At 41.2% G+C, this 17668-nt stretch overlaps 1 protein-coding gene across 2 annotated transcripts in view; it reads right to left on the bottom strand.

The window, feature by feature from the left end:
- rerea (arginine-glutamic acid dipeptide (RE) repeats a) overlaps positions 1-17668 on the bottom strand; it is a 122355-nt gene that overhangs the window by 90168 nt on the left and 14519 nt on the right. Inside the window, exon 2 of one of the 2 annotated variants that reach the window (XM_020632345.3) lies at positions 6484-6564. The exons of the other annotated variant lie outside the window; for it this stretch is intronic. The gene's annotated coding sequence lies outside the window, so the exon portion shown is untranslated. The remainder of the gene's footprint in view (positions 1-6483; positions 6565-17668) is intronic. 2 annotated transcript variants of the gene reach the window in all.

Below are 17668 nucleotides of genomic sequence, written 5' to 3'. Positions count from 1 at the left end.
TTCTACAGGCCTAAGCATGTATCTGGGAAGCTGACTGTGTCTATTCAATTCTGTTCAGCATTCAAACGGCCCGTCACAATACCTTTTTCCCATAACACCCCCTTCCTACAGCTACACATTGCCTTCGATCCCAACAGAAGAAAAACGGCATCTTTTTTTTTTTTTTTTAACTGAACTCAGAGGATATGAAATCCAACAGAGCTGCGGCTGCTCAAAAGAGAATTATGACACTGTTTTTCCTGCGACACAATTTTTTTTCTTCTTGAGATTATTAAAGCAGAATAATTCCTTGCAAGAGATAACAAATCCAGAGGGGGTGTGTGTGAAGGGGGGGGGAAAGCAGCACAAACTACCCTTCTGAAATATGTTTTCTTCTTCCACATCAAACATAATTAGTACAAGTGTTACTAAACAAAAAGCCTGAAAGACTGCCTCTGAATCCAAGGCCAACATGCCCCCCCCCCCTTTTCCTCCCTCCCTGTCTGACTACTCCATTTATGGTTTATAGGATTCTGTAGCCACTTACGCTCATTAAAAATGAATACTTAACAAAAGCTGTGGCTGACACACACTGTTTGCTTTAGCCTGATTTCCCCACACTGGAGAAAAACAAGCCACTCAGAGGCAGCAAACATAGAGAGAGCAAGCAAGAGGGAGAGAGCCACATGGAGAGAATGTGCTTGGCAATACAAGTTAAGTCAGCCAGTAGCTGAAACAACAAAAAAAGTGACATGGATGACTGAGCCAAGCCTGTGAGAGACTTGGCAAGCCTCAGAGGCCCTGGCCTCTTAAGCACTCATATCTAGTAACTTCATTTAATACATTCACCAGGGATGAGCAGACAATTTGAAGGAGGGAAAAAAAAAAGGATTGAGAAGAAAACAGACTTGTAAACCAAGAGGAGGGTTAGGTTGTGGCAGCGGCAGCGGGGGTGTACTTCAGAGATTCGACTTTAACACATGACTAAATCTCTGCTGTATAACAAGCTAACTTCCCTGCTGCCAAAACATAATATGTGGAGAGAGAAAAAACGGATGTGCTAGATTGAACCTTGAGACCGTTTTAAAACCTTTTTTCAGCCTGGTTATATCTGCAGGATCTGTTCTTCTCATATTAGAAACTTGATCAGAGTTTTTTCAAGATGAAGGCTTTAAAGCAGCGACTCTCTCTCTCTCTGCAACACGTACTAAATCCATAAAGAACAAAGACTCTGTGTGACTGCTGCCTCAAGTTACCGCTCCTCATGCTGACGGCAAGTGCTGATAGCCCCACAAACTCCACCCAACTCTGCCGGCAGGCTAGCAACAAAACCAAAAAAAGCAGACTTCAAATCATTCATTGCCCCTTTCAGCCTTTGTGGATTCTTAAGAGAGCACTTTACAAGTTTGGGGAATCCTAAGGGAAAAATAGGTTCTTACATGACTAATTAAAACACAGATTTTGCCTAGAGGGGGAGTTGAGTGAGGGGGAAGCACTACAATAATCCTCTCCAATCTCCCAACAAAGTAACTCAAGGAAATTACTTAGCTAAATATGATTAACTAAACTCATGTGGAAAAGATTCACGGTTTTTGAGGAACACCAATTCAGATTTTAAAAAAAAAATCTCCTTTCAAGAATACCATTACACTTTTCTCTACACATGAAACAGACCTAGCAAAGACACACTTTGGAGACAATCCAAACAGTCAGCTAGTAATTAAGCTGCTTCCTAGCAAGCCCTTTATTTGCCATCATTAACAAGAGTTGTAAAAATGTGGGAGAAGCTATGAGGAATGGTATTTCACTTAAGGCAATGAGTGCAAGGTCTAGCCTCACATAGCTATCTTGTTTACATAGCTATTCACAGTCACATTTGGCAGCCTTGCAACACTCTGAAAACCAAGACACTTGTAGGCTACATATGTCTAATCTCTCTGCCAAACTATACAAGCTACTCAAGAGTGGAACTTGCTTGCAGCAGCCATTTGGTAAAGCTATTGCATTTAAACAAAAAATGAAAGTAAGTAAATCTTATTCCAGATGGAGGTAACTGCCACCTGGCAGGCAAACTGATCAAGTGTTAGAGAGAGGAAGCAGAGTGTTTTATTTCTTAAGGAAAACAGCAAAATCTGATTTCCTTATTGATATATAAGAGCAGGAAACAAACAGTTTTTTTTTTTTTTTAACAGAAGCTCACATTACTTCTGTGCTCCCAAAATAAGGTCGACTGTTTCCATCAGATCGCAGCTGGTTGAAAAGAAGAAGGTAAAACAGGATGAGTGTGTAAAGCTTACGAACTAGAAAAATAGTCAATGTACGCTGCGTGGTTATGAACTAACAAACAAAGGAAGTGAAAAGATGCAGACCAATGCACGTGTGTAATACCTTCAATGCGTATTTGACTAAGCTCCCTGATTTTCCACATTCTTTAAGCTCTCACATGAACTGTCTATGTCTGTCTGATTCTCGGGGCCAAACAGGGCCTCATTCATCTGAATAAAAGAGCAGTTCAGTGCGCCACGGCTGCTTCGAGGACAGACTGTGAGGAATGAGACTGTAATTCCAGGAGGGCCCCCAGAGAGACGGAGTGCATGCACAGGGCTGTGGTGAAAAGAGGAAGTTTACATTTCAGGCAAATCCTTTTGTGAACAAAGACGGGGCAAGATAACCAAACATGTGTTTAAATGCCTTTAGCTCAGGATGCAGTTATGGAAATCCAGCAGCGTATGAGACATTAAAGAGGGCCCACGTTACTGAAAGAGAGCGAGAGATAGATTGACGATTGGGGCGTGTGATTCCTGTGTGGTTGCTGTCTCACAGCTAATCTGCTCAAATAGCCAGTGACTGCTCCATTTCACACAGAGCACATGGCTGTCTCACCCCCACACACTGCCACCCTATGGACAGTGGGGGTAGGTGCAGCTTTAGCGCTGTTGCTGTGCTGAAAGAGGAGGTGGGGGAATGTTGGCTCATGGTGTTTAACACAAAACCGAAGAAAACCTCCATACACTATAATTCATTGCATAGATATTAAGACTCTCAATATGGTGCAATGGCCACAAAGCTGCATCTTTTTTTTCTCTTCAATGCTTCATCAGAAATCAATTAGTCTCCTCTGGTCACACTCTGCTGCTCTCACTGTGTAAGCTAATGATTTAGCTATCTAGTTTACAGATAGTGATAACTAGAAAAGCACGTCCATTATAGGTCAGAGGAACAAGATTCTGAACTCGTTCTCACATCTTGAATATTTCCAATTCACTCTCCTCGCGTTCCCTTTTTTTTTTTTTCCCTCCAATTTTGCACGCATAATAGCTAAGAGGAGACATCTCACATGCGAATGTACAGTCAGTGTGTCAGTGGTGGGTGCGGTGAGAAAAGGATGTGTTATTCGAAGAGACGGCGCCCACAAACAGGGTGTCGAAGGCTGTGTTAGGAGATTAGACTGTTTTTGTGGGAACGAATGGGTATAAAAAATAAAAAAAATTGTCTGTGTGCAGTCGGAGGAGACAGTTTGGAGATCAACGCTGAGGTCAAGAGGAGCCACTTAGCTGTGCTTTGGCCTTTCCAACCCCTGCAGTGCTCACAATCCACTGGTCTACTGTGGGAGTAGATAAAAAAAAAAAAAGCTTGGCAGCAGACTGCAACTGGAGCTGGCTGCATTTGCTAATGCATGCAGGCTTTATTTATGTCTTTTTAAAGGTACAAAATGAAAATTAATGGGAATAGGTATGAAAGTGGGAAGCTCATTAGCTAGTATATATATTAGCTTAGCCTCACTGGACAGATCCCAGAAGGCACTAAATCTGGGGGCTTATAATAAACAAACAAAGCAATAAACAATCCACACTAAAAACATACCTCTCTCTCAATTACACTTAAACCATGAAGGTCATTTGGAGTTCTTTTTTGCTGAACTTTTATTACTATAATTAAATATGTATATGCAATGAACAATGTGTGATGAAATATAAACCACATGTGCTGCTTTTTTCCTACCACACATTATTACAACAGCAGCAGTGATGAAAGAAGATTAGCCGTCCCTTTGATGTCGCTGTTCAAGAGACAATGTGCTGAAATCTGAGAGTAATATGTTAGGTGTCATTTATGATAACATAGCATGCCTGCTACTCTTTGTCTTTATTGTTTGGACTTATGAATCAACTGAGCATAGCAGTGTGTTTCTCATTATGCTGCTGTGGACACAGAATTACTGCTCAGAAGTGGTGAGCTGGAAATTCTGCAAATTGCTTGTTTGGATGCACGTACTCTGCATAATGCATGAAGGATCTAACATGTAATAGATGTGCATTTGTGTGTGTGCTCGTGTGTGTGTGTGTGTGTGTGTATGTATAAGGAAAAGAGTGTGCGTATAAAAGATAGTGGGAGAGACTGGGGAAATGAGAGATAAAGTGACACTGTTGAAATTTGATAATGAGCAGAGTGGGAAGCTAACATGCAGCACGCTAACTGTCTCTATCACAGGAGCAAAGGGGGACGGACAGAGGAGGCTTGTTGTAGCAGCTCTAGGACTAGGAATGGATGAAAAGATGGAGGAAACGATGGATTGGTGGAGTGAGGGAAGGAAGAGGGTAGTGCAAGCCATAGCTCTTTCTGTTCCTGCACACATCAGCAGCAGGAGGGCATGGATACGCGGAGGCCACAGCGAGCCAATTACCAAACTCATTAAGTAACCTGCAGTCCACTTTGAACTGCAGCCCCCTCCATATCTTGACTGACTTCTCCACCGCTGTTGTGGAAAGTCAGATAGGCCCTGTGCTCACACTTGCACTTTTTTTTTTTTTTTTTTTTTTTAAATGGATGTAGAGGGCAGTCGAAATGGCAACACCGTAATCACATTTTCACACACTTTCACTGGAATTAAAAGAGCAGCACATAATCAGAAGCTAAAGATCAATGACAGGTTAGTGGTTTAAGGTGTGAATTTGATAAGGCATTGCAATGCAACAGAAAGAAAAGGCACTTAGATTATAATAAAAACCATAAAACAAGGTTCAAGGCTGTAATAAACTCAGAATTTAACCAAACTGAAATGCACTTGTCTGGTAAATACACAGCTTTTAGTAACTTAATTAAACTCCTTTATCAGCCTTTATGACACTCAACATTTTGAACTCTCAATTTATCAATTTAGAAAGAAGTAGAGCTCTGCTGAAATTCAACTCTGAATGTTTATAACCGTATTCATGATGATCGCTTAAGAAATCAATCAGAAAATAAGCTAATAGACACAAAAGGCTAGAAGTCCCTCCTGATGTTCAATGTCCAATAAAGTAGTCTGAGAAACTTTTTTTTTTTTTTTTACATTTAACTGCTTAACTCAATGTTTGCATCAGCTCTTATTATTGTGACCGATGCTTTTGGAGAGAGGGAGATCTCTGTGGATTACTCATCTTTCAGTAAAACCTTATAAATGGCTTACACTGACATTTTATTTTTGAAATGTGGTTTTTAAAGATGACCGCTTGTCATGCCATTTTTTTAAGCATTACTCTGGGTAATTGTCTCTGGGCAGCAAAAAAACAAGTTCAAAGACTCAACAGAAAAATGGAGTCAAATCAGGGTCGTCTTGCCTAATGATTTAAAAATTGGATTTTTAAGGGGCAGCCAAAAAATAATGAACAATGACTGTCGCATAAAAAAATATTGATTTTTTTAATCGCGATTAATCGCATGCTTTTTTTGTCCCTTTAAGCGCACCGTGGATAAGCCTCTGCAGTGTCTCCCTGTAGTCACAGTGATGGAAAAGAAAGACACTGCTGCATCTTTGGATGTCTCATTTTACTTTGAACATTTTTTAACAGCTCAGTTGACAAGTCAAAAGTAATATCCACCTTGTGACATCAAACATTTTACCGTTCCTTTTATCTGTTTTCATATAGTTTTTGATCCATCAGGAGTTTCATCTTCCGTGGTTAAGTTAATATCGTAACCTTTGATCTACCAGATGGTCCTTACTTTATTTCAAAATAAAAGCAGGGTTGAATTCAAACAGCAAGTCAAGTATTCATTTTTGTTGTGCCACATTTGTGTAACATTTTTAAAAGTGAAATAATGGAATTTCACACATGCGATTAAAATGCGATTAATAACGATTTACTATTGAGATAAACCAAAACTTAGAAATGTGTTAGCATGAGTTAGCAGATTAAGATTGAAAGAGTGGCAGACTCAAACTTAGTCCTCCAAAGAGACACTAAGTGGCAGGGAAGGATTCTTCAAGGGGGAGGAGGAGGACAGCATAGAAGATAAAGTAGAATGGAAGGGTGGTGATGATGATGATGATGGAGAAAAATATAGTTGAGGGAGAACCAAGGGCAGGTAGAGAGCATGATCAAGGTCCACTAGTTGGGGCAGGAATAGAAACATTTGTGGGGGGGAGGAGGGAGGGGGTTAGTGCAGAGATTTAAAAAAAAAAAAAAAAAACCCCTGCTGTGTTAGTCAGTGCTCAAGTGTCACAAAACATTGTTGACTAACCTTGACTGCATTCACCTCCTAGCTCACTGCCACATTTCCTCTCAACAAGTATTGACACAACGACAGTCTGCAAGAGAAGAACTGAGGGGACAAAAACAGACAGACACAGAGGACAGGGAAAAAAACATGAATGGTGTGTAAATGGAACAAACAAGGTGATAACAGCTTGACAGTAGAGGTGTATGCATGGGTGAAGACGGCTGCAATATTTAGCATCATGTTGAGCACATGGTGAATGTAGACACTGAAAAACACAGGTGCACACACAGAAAAATAACACCATTCAATGTGCAGTTCATATTTTCTTTGACAAGATTGTGAGCATTTATTCTAAGCCGTATTCATTTCACTCCTCTCAATAAACCTCTCTGGATGCAAGCAGATCTAGGCACTTATACCTGCCACACACACACTGTAAAATACACACACACACATACAGTCCCCCAACCCTGCACCTCCTCCATTATCCCAAGAGCCCTCCCCTCTCTGACTTGCTTGACAAGAGCTTGGAAATAAAAACATCACAGCTCTGCCTCGCAGCACCTGTTCAATAACATTGACATTTCACATTCAGCATCCGCACACAGAGATTCCCTGCATTTACTCTCTTTAACACCTGGAAACACAGCGCACACGCACGCACACACGCACACACACGTGCGCGTGCACACACACACACACACAAAGACATTCTCATTCTGCTATGTTTCAATGCAAGGCATTATCATACTGCACTGACTGGGGATCTTTGTATGTGTGCCTTTCTAACCATCCCGCATTTATGCTTGCAGAGATGTGCACAGCGTTGCAATGCAAATTAACTGCTAGGTACACATTTTCATTTCATCAAATCATTATTCCTAACTCACTAATTAAAATATAGTGAGTTAATGTCATTATTTTAAGGAAACGTATATTGGACTAAATTATCAACTATTTCTTTGGTTTGTGTAACTTAATTGTTGGAGCTGAAATGAAATGTATCATGAGAACAATTTTGAAAGACTGCTTAACATACTTTAAAATTATGAAGAGTATGACCTGTGTGTTTTTTTTTTAGTCATTATCTGTTAGGTCTGTCTCTTTCAAGGCAAATTAAATGAAGAACAACTAATGAAAATGTATCTGTCAGAGGAATATGTGCAGGATTGTGTTGGGGCTATTCATCCTCAAAAGAAAAAGTGTATCTGGAACTAATTATTTATTGACAGCAAAGCTTGTACAAAACAAGGACACATATTTACAAGATGTAAAGAAATATATCCTGTTATTATTTATGCCCTCCTTCTGACGCAATATGCCCGTAGAATGGGTTAGCATTATGATGTGAAATGGTCTGTTTCTGTTTGAATCGGAAAATCACGCTGGGAGTGCCATGAATAAATCCAAACATTTCTATGCATGCAATCTCAGCACTGTTCAACAGCACAGCAAGCAGGGTGAAGTGTCATAAATAGCACAAATACACAGAACAACCATGCAGATAAGCACATGATATTTATAGTCATGTTGTGATCAAAATAACCAAAGGGGATTAGGAGATCACAGATGTTTGATGTAAACATTTGGCATGTTTTTTTTGTTTTTTTTAAAATATATATAGTTGCACCATGAAACTCTAAAGCATGTTTTCTATACAAAGCTGCCACCAGAAGAGAAGATGAAATGCACGTTGGGTAAACCAGTGCCAGGGCTGAAAAGTGTCACCAGGTGCAGCCTAACCTGGGCAGCTGAGCAGAGACATCTGCTTGACGGCATTAAAGCCATCAGAGCGGTGCCATAACCACAGATTAAATGGCCTTAAATCTGGGGATTAGATCCATGTATGAATAGCTCACATTGATTTCCTGATCCCTTCGGTACCTTTGGGATTTTCACAGTGACAGACAATGTGGTGAGTTTTTCTTCTTCTAAAATCAACTAAAATCTGTCTGTGACTAACCCATCTCATTTTTTTTTCTTCAAATAGTCATACTTCGGCCTACAGGCTGTTTCCAAATTGCACAAGGCATGCACCATCATTCCTTTGACAAACTGTCCATCCCATCTAGTCTCTCCGACTAGTCACAACAGAGCAACTAAAACAAGCTCAACAGGCCTAGAAATGTCCATTCCTATATTCTAGTTTGTGAGCTCATGTGAAAGATCACTTCCATGCTCTGCCAGTTGAGTGTTATTATATGTGAGCACAGTGCGCTGATGGGGATGATGACAAAGACAAAGTGGCCCTTCCTTCTTTAGCTGCCCTGCTCTCAGTCATATGCACATTAAATTTCTCGCACACACATTCAAATTCGCTCAGCTCCAATGACACCTTTTTGACTCAACAACAGTCCTAAAATCCCGAGCTGAAACCCTGATCCCCTCTGACCACCGTGGCCCTTTGAAAGCTAGCTGACATCAAAGACAAGTGCTCCTCTTTCATGACTTTAGTCCAGCTCTCAGTCTGCCAGTGTGTATGTCCACCACACTTCAGAAAAGCTATTATTTTAACACCAGGCATAAGCTCAACTATACAAGTAAAGAGTCCATAGATACCTCTGTTGTATCTTTACAATTCCCAAACTCTGAAGAGGTAGGTGTCCAGTGTCCACTGTGTTTATGAGTAATGGTTCCATCATTACGTTTGATTATTGGATTGGTGCTCTCTCTCGTGGCAGTTTTGGGATGAAAATATGACTCAATAAGCTTCAGCACTTATTGGTTCTATCGGCCCCAAAAAAAAATAAAAAATCATGATTCATGGTGATTATATATTTTAAAGCACGATGGAAAAAAAATAAAAAATAAAAAAAACTTCATCCAACACTGCTGCACAACTGATTTGATTTCATGGACATACGGATATAAAATGATTAATACATAATCAAAACGTTTTTTTGTTGTGGTTTTTTTACTCAGCTTGTGAACATGAGCTTTTCATCAGACAGTCTGTTTCCTTTAGATTAACAGATTTTGGTTGGTGATGGTGACTGCCAAGGTTGCCAAAAGGCTGAGGGTGAAAAGAGGAGTGAAGACAATCTGATCCAAAAAAGCATATTGGTCAAGAAGAATAGCACTTCTGTTTTTTTTTGTTTTTTTTAAATAATTCTGGATTCAGATTCAGAAACATTACAAACACAGGTAGTGTGCCAAACAAAAGAAAATACATTATATCAGCTACAATGCACACTTTAATATTTGTTTAATTCAAATCATATCGTCATTGCAGTATTGGCAAGTACTGCATATTTTTGCTGGACTATAATTATACCTGTATCTCTACAGGAAAAAAATGCATTTAAGATGATGGAACATAATGTACGATCTTCACCTCTAGTCAGCTTGGCAACCATATTTGGCTTACAGCAGCAACTGGATTCCCTCATCCAAAATGGCTGCACTGGTCATCATGGCTGACCTTAGCCACCTATCAAACCAAACTAAAGCAATTACCTGTTGATTAGTGTGCACTGTGAGGCAGCTCCATTAACCTTTGAGTGTGTGGAGACTGCAGTGTGTAGCCAAGTGGAACACTATCCTAACTACGAGCAAGGTGAGAGCAAGAGAGAGAGAGAGAGAGAGAGAGAGCAAGAGAGAGAGAGAGAGAGAGAGCGAGAGAGAGAGAGAGAGAGAGAAACTCTGTGACAGCAGAGCAGCTCCTATTAGGTAAGCACATTGAACCGTCAGTCTGCAGCATTCATCAACACACAGAATGCCAGTCAGCAGCACCAGCGGGGTGAATCTGCCTCTCCACTATGCTGCTGTTACTTTGGAGAAGTGAGGAGGGGAAGGGGGAGGCATTTGCGAAGCAGCTTTGGATTCCCAGCACTTGGAAGTGCAAATGTATCTATGCATGGTTCGGGTGGTTTTAACTAGCATTCCCACTACAAGCCCTAATAGATCTGCTATGGATGCTAATGATATCATTATCATACATGCAGTGTAATTATCTGGACCCGGGATGTGCCAAGATCAATGGACGGCAAAATCTGAATCAATTGATTAGTCTGCCACTGTTAAGCCGCTGAAACATATTTTGCGCACAGTCAGTGTGCTGTTGGATGTGTGGTAAATGAATTGGGTCCTTGCCTGTTTTTTTCAGAGAGCAGCATCCAGACGTGGGGTTAGGCGAGTGGATCTGTGCCATATGAGATGTTAGTCGAATTGGCAGGGCTGATGATGAGCCTCCTCCGCTCATCTTAATGTCAACCACAGCCAGTACTATTACTCCAAAAGATTCAAATGAGGGCTAGAATTACTGTTTGACAGTACAGACAAAGTCATAACAAATGAACACTTGTCTTGCGTACATTATTTCTATTGTCCTGTTGTCACTTGGAAAACTCACAGCAGCAAGTAGAGAAATGTGTTTAAACTAACACACCAAGCAAAGGGCAGATTGTGTTGCTGCGTGGTTTAACACTAGAATACAATGTTCGAGAGCGAAAGATTGGAAAAGGAATGTGCAGCCAACAATGCAATCTACTTTTGGGTAAATGCTTAATATGATGACATTTAAAACAGCATACAAGACTGTGGACTTGAGAACTGTCTGCAACACATTTATGGTGATATCTCAGGCCTATAATTGGGACTTCAATCGCACATTAGATTTAAAAAAAAAAAAAAAAAAAAGGGGTTTTCTTCAGCAGCATGAGATGAGATTGGATTTTGAATAAAATTTACTGAATAATGCAATCACTGGAGATGAATGCTGACATTTCAATGTGAAGGTTCATCATAAAGAGTAGGATTATCATTCTAATCGTTAAAATGTGGACAAAGCTTTGAACATCATTTTGGTCAATACCAGGACTCTGTCTTAAAGGAGATTCTTAATGAGGTTATTCCTGGTTAAATGAAATTTAAATGGGGCACTAGTGACCTAGGGGTTCGAGTATGTGCCCCATGTACGGAGGTACACTCCTCCAAGCGGGCGCCCAGGGTTCGAATCTGACCTATGCAGCTCCTGTCCTGCACATTATTTCCCCACTTTCTGACTCTATCCACTGTCCTATCTGTCAAATAAAGGCCCAAAAATAAACCTTAAAAAAACCACCAAAACCACCGTTAAAAACCAAACAAACAAACGCTATATTCTAGTCCTACCTGGTACTCATTGCCTATTTGATTGCTTTTTTGATTGCCTTTATTCCATTTCATTTTTTATATTCTTAAATTATTTCTATACTTCTTACTTCTGTATTGTGAGCAACGGTAACAACCGAATTTCCCCCTGGGATTAATAAAGTATTTCTGATTCTGATATAGCTTAACGTCAATTAGCTTCATTTAATTGGACATACATTTAGTAAACCATGTGATAGAATATTAACTGACAAGTTTTTGTAAGCAAAAATAGGAAGACATCAAAAGTTTAAGCTTCATAATTGAGTGTTTTTTTTGCGCAATAAGTTTGAAATGATTTAAAAGCCATTTAAAAAAAAAAGAAGCCTTCTTTTAACAGACACTACAACTAACTGATTTATCAACAAACATCGATTCCATCATTGTTGTTTGACAAAGATAACTAAAACACAGTTGACGATAGAATCAATGTAACAGAACAGGAGAATACAGGCTTGCCTTAAGGTTGATTCGACACCTGACTTTAAAAAAAGGATCTCTCAAGCATCGAGCTATGTCTTTCAGGTGTATTGTATGGTATTTCAATACATTTTACAGATATTAATTTATCATTCCCACCTCCAGAAAGACATCCTTCATGCTTGAATCATAAGGCCTCTTATCGCTTCTGCCACCAACTTGGTCTCAATCATGGCTGTAATTTGAGAGCAGCGTGATTGTGTTAGGAGGAAGCTGATTGCCCTGCTGAGCAGAGAGCTGATGAGGAGGAGAAAGAAAGCTTGGCGTGTACACTGAACAAATAAAGTCATCAGTGACAGCCAGGGTAAAATAAGTGTGTCAAAGAAGACAGTGTATTGTTTTTTTTTTTTTTTAAATGATGGCACTGTCAACCGCTTGGCCAAATGCTAACTGAACAATCCTGTGTATCCTCTTCAGGCGAACTTTAAGATAAGGCCATTGGCAACAGTAACACTTTATTGAGGCTAATCTATCAGAAGGGTTAACTCTATGTGTGGCTTTCGACACCTTTTAGCCAGCATGATGCAACTCATTCTAGTATACAAAGGCTAATGCAGGTAAATCACACCTAGTGGACTTGAATACTTGACACTAAGCTCCCCGACACACTAGCTAGCTCGAGTGGGCGAGAAATGAACCTTGTTATGTGTCCTGACACCGGGCGCTGCTCCCCGGCAAATAAAAACATGCCTCTCACTTACTGGCTGCCTGCGCCCACAGTGCTATACATCAGCATTATAAAGGAGGCTGGCCGCCTCAAGGTCAGCTCAATTTCCTCCTGCCGTTATGAAGTATCAGAATCACAGCGAGAAGGGGCACCCACACACATGTAAAGAAATGATTTAGGGAGCGAGGGAGAAGGAGGGAGTGAAGGAAAAGGAGGAGGAGGGGGGGGGGGTTGGAGTATGAAGGAGAGGTTGGTGTATAATACAATGGGGAACTGTGACAAATCACCAGAAGAGAAGCAGCCTCTACTACAGTACGGGTGTGTGAGTGCGGGCATTTGTGAGAAAATGTCGAGTGCATTAAGCCTACTTGCTCATTTCACACACTGACTGAAAGAAAATAGTAGTAAGTAATGGGAACACATTTTTTTAAAGATACATTACTGGGCTTTTTTATGCCTTTTTTTTTTTTTAGAGACAGGACTGTAGGGTTGGAAATCAGTGAGAGAAAGAGAGAGAGTGGTGAATGATATGCAGGAAAGGTGCAACAGGTCGGATTCGAACCTGGGCCGTGCGCTTGAAGGAATTAAACCTCCGTAAATGGGGCGCACAAACTAACCACTAAGCCTCCGGCGCCCCAGTATTGAACAAGATGATTCTGCATGTGTAAGCACTCAGGTGTAGTAAAACTCTAAAGTAATTAGGCTACTGGATTATTGTTTCAGAAAATGTGAATATGATGTTTACCATTTATACTGCAATTAAATCCTGATCTGCTACATGGACATAACGGCGACCCAATGTAAAAGACATGTTTTTTTTTTTTCTTTCGAGATCCGAGCCTATTCATCACACGCCCATGCAATTTGATAAATTACACAGAAGCATGAAAGCTGATCATGTGCGTGGCAGAGGGAGTAGTGCGTTTTGTGTGTGCGTGTGTGTGTGTGTGTGTGTGTGTGTGTGTATTTGCCTCTGTCTGAGTCTGCAGTCATCCTTGGATGCCTCAGTGGCTGAGGTTTGACATCTTCAGCTAAGAGCCTGGGGAAATAACAGAAAATTCACTTAATGGCACCACCTCATCTATTCCTCATACAGAGAGAGGAGGGAAGGTTCCTTGAGGTGTTACAAAATGGCTGTGTGCTCTCAGCTGTGCTGCCGTCTCGCTCATCCACGAGCGGGAGGGAGGAGGGGAGTAGGTTTGTGGGTAAACACAGAGTGCATTGAGATCTGTCACCGACCAGCAGCAGTAATTTGCAGTCAACTCTGACCCCATGCAAAAAGCCAGTCTGTATATGTGAAACAAGCTTTTTGTGGTGACAGCACAATATAAGTTAATGTGTGCAAAGCATGCGAAGAAAAACATAGACAGACCTAAAGACAGTGACTAATGTATGTGCAAGCTGCAGGTATAGGTGCATGCTTTTGCAGGTTGAAGTGTCAAAAGCAGAGCCAGAGGTGCAATGGCCACACTCCAGTTTGGTGGGAGGCATTGCACAACAATCCAAAGCAGAGCACAGCAGTTAGACAACAGCGCAACAGCAGCAGGTTTGCTATCAGTGCAGCCTGAATGCCCTTCAGGGCTATTTTCAGAGCCTCTGACCCTGCCGTGACTTGCTGGATGACGTCTCTTTGCGAGCAACACAGGATGAGCAAGACCCAAAACCATGCCGCTACTTCCTCTTGGCAGCAACATCTCATTCCAGCAGCCCTTGACAACTCTGCTATTGTTCTGATTTTGGACTTAAACAGATTCAAATTCTTAATGTTTGCAGCTAGTGCATTTTTTTGTCATCTGAGACAATAAAAAAATTACCTTAGCAACATGCTTTTTTATATTAGTCTCTTAATACAGCACAGTCAGGGAAAGCAAATTAACATTTATGACACACTCGCATTCGAATTTCCTTCTTCAACAGCAGTTTAGACGTGTGCACCTCAAAGCAATGATGAATCACAATCAGAGCTTTGACTATATTTTGCAGCAATCCAACTGCTTCAGCAAAAAAGGCTAGACCATCTGACTCAGCTTTCATGTAGCTGGAAAACAAATAGTACAAAGCACAATGTCACTGCAGAATCGTACAGCGGCGATAACACAGCACCAACATCACTTTGGGATGCAATTTGAGGCGGAATACTGCAAAGCAACTGATGTAATGTGGAAGAGGCGTCTAAAGATATTAATTAGGCTATGCTGGGTAGCATATGAAAGGGAATTAGCAGCCCACATAAACAACAGCTAACAGATATGTGGAATAAGGTCATGTGTGAAATTGCTGCAGTCCTTATAAAAGAAACTGTATAATCACAGGCACATCTACCGCTGCAACTTTTCTAATTATTTTCATTAGCAATAAATGAACAGATCATTGTCTTAATTTTGTGGGAAAATATAAAATGACAGTTTGTAGAGTCCAAGGTGACATAATCAGTGAGCTTTGTTTGTCTCATCAGTGTGTACATTTTTACATGTTAGGCAAAGGATAGCAGAACTTAAGAAGCAGGAACCATCTTTTTTTCCTATTGTTCTTGCATCACAATGTATCAATTACCTGTGCAAGCTGTAATCAAATCTGTAAAGCTGAATGAAAAAAAAAAAGGAGACTGAGTGGGAGGCAGGCTGTTATAGTTTTAAATGTGACCAAGATTAGATTTTGTCCCACAGACACATCCTCATCTGTTACAGTCAGAGCAAGAAAACCCCTGTTGATGGAAAACTAAAACCACACTGTTCTCTGTGGATACATCTCCACTCGTTCTGTCTGTTAATAGACCGGCTGAAAACATCTGGATAATCCTTGAATGCAGTGGATCTGAAGGGGGGGGGGGGTGTTATGGATGCTTCCTTTGTCACCTATTGTAGAAAATCTCTCCCCTCTCCTGTCTCAGTGAATGGCTCCCCACGGTTGGCTTGTCAGCACCCTCTCCATCTCTCTTCTCTGCACCTGCACCTGACACGGCGAGTGTTCTGTCACCCACCCCTCCTCACCCCCTCCCCTGGAGAAAATGTTCAACCCCACCCAGCTAGCTCCCAGCAGCCCCTGGGGCATGGGACAATTAAAACGAGGCAGGGGCTCAGTGGAGCTGTCATGCTGCTGAGTCTGGGATGGGATCTTGCTTGTATCACTGCAGGAATGGAGGGGGGGGGATAGTAGAGCCCAAAGAAAATAATAAAGTGTGTCTGTTGTACTTGAGATCAACACTCAATGTGGAGCAAGGTGATGGCAGCATATCAACACCCTGAGAGAGCAATGCAGTCTGGCTATAGCGATATATTTGGCTTTGCGCTATACAGATATAGTCTGCCTGCACACACACACACACACACACTCAGAAACACACACATGCACACACAAATCCACTGCTATAATCAGGTGTCAGCCAATTACAAGCCTGTCCCTGACTACACTCCTTTCTCAATCCATGTCAAACCCCTCTGCACTGATTTGTCTGTCCCTCCTGCTCCCCTTTTTGCCTTTTCTCTCACTTCTTGGACTTGTCTGTCTTTAGGTTGTAAAATATTTAGCAGCCCCATCTAAATACTCCTTCAGGCTGCGAGTGAGAGCCATCTCCCTTCCCAGGTAAGATGTAATCAGAGAGAGAGAGAAAGAGAAGAGGAAGGGTTGGTGTAATATCTCATCAGCATTATTAAATCACTCCCCCCCCCCCCCCCCCCCAGCCGCCCCTGGGTGGTCTCGGGTTGTGTTATTTCTCAGTCAGGGTTCAGTGGCCTTGGCTCCTATGGTTGGATTTGGCTGCTTTGCTAGCATAGCGCTGTGCTAAGCAGGTGTCAGGGGAGTTTCCCCTCAATTAAGCAAAGGTAAAGTAATGCCTCTCACCATGGCGGTGCCATGAATACATTAGTCTTGCTGTCACCACAGCCTACAGCATCAAGACGCGTGACAAAGACGGACAGCTGGTTGCTTCTAACGCTGATGAAGCATGACAAGTAAAATAGAAGCAGGATTGTGTTTTATTCTCTAAAGGCTTAGACAACCTTTAGGATATGATCCAAAAACCTTATTTATGTGGATGACTACATTAAAAATAATCAATCCTTATATACACTGAAGTAGCAAAAAGCATAGTAACATTTTGTTTAAGAGTTAGTGGGAGTTTGACTAATGAGTATCGTATTAGAGTCTTGAGTGGATGACACTGGAGGACAGCGAATCCTTGTTGTGTTAATTAAAGCTCAATGAAATGATCCCGGTGAAAAAATGATCATGACCCACAGCCTCAGCGAGGACGACTGCTAGAGAAAATGGTTCTTCCTGTTTTTTCTCGAAGGCGAGGCTCAAAGAGAGAAAACTGACATAAGACGTAGTATTTTTTTTACTAATTATCTGCACAAGTTGAAGAGGCAAGCATCAGACGAATCAGAAAGTCACACCAAGAGAACTAAGCACCTCTTCTTTTTTGTAAATGTATATACTTAATAACCACTTTTCTCCTCATGGTTTTACTTGCTAATTTAAGTCATGTAAAATGTGGAATCAACACCAGCAATCATTTCCGAGACAAAAATATAAAGTGTCTTTCTTGACATCTTCAGCCAGCACACCACAATAACCTGAGTCTTATTCTGTCTGACAAAAGCCAACAGAATAAGAGGTTTATAAAACATGTCAACAGCAGCAATAATGCCATCCTTTGTCAGTCTTTCTGTATGAGTATTACAGTGTGCTGGACAGGCGTATTGAAAAGGCCTGATTGATGGCTTCACTGCAGACTGTCTGTCCAACTCTCTCCCTGATGAGACATGTCAATGTAAAGACACATGAATGCAGCAGCCTGTCCTCCATTTTCTCCTCCTCTCCTCCTCCTCCCTTGTCAGAGGAAGGGAGAATGACGCAGTAAATACAGATGCTGCGTGCACCGTAATTCTGAGGGGCCTGCAGCCTTTTATCTGCCATGACAGCTTCTGC

The sequence above is a fragment of the Labrus bergylta genome, chromosome 12, assembly GCF_963930695.1.
Source record: "Labrus bergylta chromosome 12, fLabBer1.1, whole genome shotgun sequence".
In the NCBI taxonomy this organism is placed as follows: domain Eukaryota; kingdom Metazoa; phylum Chordata; class Actinopteri; order Labriformes; family Labridae; genus Labrus; species Labrus bergylta.
Note: the sequence above shows the minus strand (reverse complement) of the source record. Positions and strands in the feature narration are given on the sequence as shown.